At 39.2% G+C, this 3,844-nt stretch overlaps 1 long non-coding RNA gene across 1 annotated transcript; it reads right to left on the bottom strand.

Annotated features, from left to right (window-relative positions):
- Positions 1–1,772: 1,772 nt before the first annotated feature.
- LOC147370654 (uncharacterized) lies at positions 1,773–3,056 on the bottom strand. Its single transcript, XR_015165410.1, has 3 exons — positions 2,926–3,056; positions 2,157–2,217; positions 1,773–1,900 (listed from the first exon to the last, which is right to left on the bottom strand). It is a non-coding gene; the product is annotated as an uncharacterized LOC147370654 (long non-coding RNA).
- Between the last annotated feature and the right edge of the window lie 788 nt (positions 3,057–3,844).

Below are 3,844 nucleotides of genomic sequence, written 5' to 3'. Positions count from 1 at the left end.
AAGAGTTGGATATGACTTAGCAATGAAACAACAGCAACAACAGATTGCTAGATCACCCTAGATCACAAAGAGTGGATCGCTCATCCAAAAAACTTCCTGAAAAAGTATTTATCAGCTTAACATCTAGGTACTATCTAAGACTTAAAGAAATGAACACAGGAATTTGGGGTGTTCCCTCGGTGAGTGCCAAGGCAAGAGGGATCTCCTACGCCTTTACTTTGCACCCCCTGGAACAAAGATCCTTGATGCAGTCAATGCTTCATATCTATGGGTTCTGAATCTGCAGATTAACCAACCATACATTGAAAATATTCAGGAATTTCTGAAGCAAAACATGAATTTTCCACACAAGGCAATTATTTACATAGAATTTATATTGTGTTTACAATTATTTATATAGAATTTACATCATACTAGGTATCATATATCATCTAGAGATGATTTGAAGTATACTGGAGGACTGTGTAGGTTATATGCAAATACAATGGCTTCCCAGGTGGCTCAGATAGTAAAGAATCCACCTGCAATGCAGGAGACACAGCTTCAATTCCTGGGTTGGGAAGGTCCCCTGGAGGAGGGCATGGCAACCCACTCCAGTATTCTTGCCTGGAGAATGCCCATGGACAGAGGAGCCTGGTGGGCTACAATTCATGGGGTCACAAAGAGTTGGACACAACTGAGTGACTAAGCACAGTACAAGGGACTTGAGCTCCCTGGGTTTTTGTATCCCCTGAGAATACAGGGACCGATCTTCTGTATTTTAGAGAAAAAAGAACCTAAGATCCAGATCTTCAAAGAGACATCAAATTTGAACCATTTAGGATAAAGAAAATGTGGTACATGTATACAGGGGAATACTACTCAGCCATAAAAGAGAAAGAAATAATGTCATCTGCAGCAACATGGATGCAACTAGAAATGATCATACCAAGTGAAGTAAATCAGAAAGAGAGGGACAACCACCATATGATATCACTTATATGTGGAACCTAAATTACGACACAAATGAACTTTTATGAAACAGAAATAGGACTCACAGACATAGAGAGCACACGTGTGGTTGCCAAGGGGCGGAGCGGTGGGATGGACCCGGAGCTTGGGATTGGCAGATGTAAATTATTACCTAGAGAATGGGCAAATTACAAAGTCCTACTACATAGCAAAGGGAGCTATAATCAACATTCTATGATAAGCTGTAATGGAAAAGAATATTTTAAAAAGAATATATACATATATGTATAACTGAATCACCTTGCTATATAGCAGAAATTAACACAACACTGTAAATCAACTATATTTCTATTTTTTTAAAGTGAAATTTAAACCATTTATCTTACCTGTTTCTTTTTGTTGAGTGTTTTCTTCCTTCCTACTGACAGTGAAGTCTTGGGAGAAACTGTGGGTGGTTAAATAAGAGCAGATATTGTGTTTTTGCAAATTTTATTTTAAACTTATTCACATTTATCATCCATTTATTAGGTAGACTACTAAGTGCTTCTTAAAATGGTGGTATAGAAGAATTTAATGAAAAAGTTAATGTTCATTTTACATTTGCCTTGTTTTTATTGAGACAATATATTGAGAAATATTTCATGGAAGAAAAACAAATATACAAACTATATAATTCACATAATAAATTAATAAATATAAACATAAAAATAGATAAGCATATAGACCCAGAATTGGTGAACTGCAACTCAGAAATAAACTCCAATGTTTGTACAACACTATTACTCAGAAATATTCTTACTTGCTAAACTTCTACCAGTTGCATTAAGACATCCTCTTGGTGGAGGAATGGTGTGGAACTCTTTCAGGGTAGAAGAACTGGTCTTCATGACACAGCAACGTACACAGGTATTTCCTTAGCATTCATCTGAGCAGTTATCCGACACAGACCCTGAAAAAGACTCTGAATATGAAAGAAACTTGGAGCTCTTAAATGCGTCATCTTCTGTAATGATATATGAATGTGATTTAGCTTAACAATTTCACAAGGGAGTTGATATTTATGTCATCTGCAATCAGGTTCAACTAGCCCCTTGGCTTTAGAGTTGATCACAAATATGGAAGTCAACTGAGAGATATAACTGTTGGTTATAGCTCCGCCCCCCAGACTTTAACTGAAGAAGGTAATGCTTCTACTGTATACTTACAGATACAATGAATACAAGGGAGTGCGAGTTTAAGTTGTCAGAGATAATGGTTGTTCCAGCCCTGAAAGAAAAAGGGGAGGGTGGGATTCAGAGACCATGGAGAAAATTTATTTATTCATACAAAAATACTCATTGCAACTATTGCTTGCTAGGCTAAAAATAAAATGAGCAAGAAAGAGACTGAATGAAGTTTTATGTGTTTTTATGTGCTTTCCACTCACAATCAATCATTGGGCATCTTCTTTATGCCAGTATTGTAGATTTGGGGTAGGGGTGGGGAGGGCAGAAGAGAGACAGCCACAGTGTCTAGTCTCAAAAAGCAACACTCTGCTCTATTTGGAGATACTGAGGAAATACACCATTTAAAAGAGGCAGGGAGGAGATTTCATTTAAGCAAGTGTGCAATGGTATAGGCAGAATAATTTGAGGTAAGTACATCTATTAAGTAGATAAAGTTTGACTTTGGTTCTCCACTTCTGTCTCTATATGTTTGCTTTCTCTGAGGCTCCTTGGCACCTTCCTAAGGATTTTCGCCTTGATGTCCACTATCCACCGCTTCAAAGCTAATCTAAGCCTAAATAATTTGACAAACTGATTTCCACTTAAGTGTCTACTAAACTAGTTTATACTACCTAATTTGATGAACTGATTTCCAATAATTCTGTTTAGTTCATTCGCTCAGTCGTGTCCGACTCTTTGCGACCCCATGAATCGCAGCACGCCAGGCCTCCCTGTCCATCACCAACTCCCAGAGTTTACTCAAACTCACATCCATCTAGTCGGTGATGCCATCCAGCCTTCTCATCCTCTGTCGTTCCCTTCTCCTCCTGCCCCCAATCCCTCCCAGCATCAGGGTCTTTTCCAATGAGTGAACTCTTCACATGAGGTGGCCAAAGTACTGGAGTTTGAGCTTTAGCATCAGTCCTTCCAATGAACACCCAAGACTGATCTCCTTTAGAATGGACTGGTTGGATGTCCTTGCAGTCCAAGGGACTCTCAAGAGTCTTCTCCAACACCACAGTTCAAAAGCATCAATTCTTTGGCACTCAGCTTTCTTCACAGTCCAACTCTCACATCCATACATGACCACTGGAAAAACCATAGTAATTAATTTAGGGTAATTTCCCTAAAGAAAAGACAAGAAATTGTAGTTGCAACCTTACAGAGATACCTAGAATAACAACAATATCATATACTCTCATTGTGCTGTTAATATATTTATAAATACCAATGCAAGGTGCTGTGTATTCAACAGTATGAGGCTATGAAGATAAATAAGATGAGTAATTAACCTTATTTATAAGGGACCTTGATAGAGAAGGCAATGGCAACCCACTCCAGTACTCTTGCCTGGAAAATCCCATGGATGGAGGAGCCTGGTAGGCTGCAGTCCATGGGGTTGCTAAGAGTCGGACACGACTGAGTGACTTCATTTTCACTTTTCACTTTCATGCATTGGAGAAGGAAATGGCAACCCACTCCAGTGTTCTTGCCTGGAGAATTCCAGGGACGGCGGAGCCTGGTGGGCTGCCGTCTGTGGGGTCACACGGAGTCAGACATGACTGAAGTGACTTAGTAGTAGTAGTAGTAGTAGTAGTAGTAGTAGTAGTATAAGGGACCTTATAAAGAAGAAAGATCAATACAGAAGCAACTTTAACCAAAGCAGTGAACAGCAGGGGCGGCGTAGG

This window comes from Bos grunniens, chromosome 6, assembly GCF_055505025.1.
Source record: "Bos grunniens cultivar Pamir isolate PY7600 chromosome 6, Bosgru_T2T1.0, whole genome shotgun sequence".
NCBI lineage: Eukaryota > Metazoa > Chordata > Mammalia > Artiodactyla > Bovidae > Bos > Bos grunniens.
This window is presented reverse-complemented; position numbering and strand designations above follow the sequence as displayed.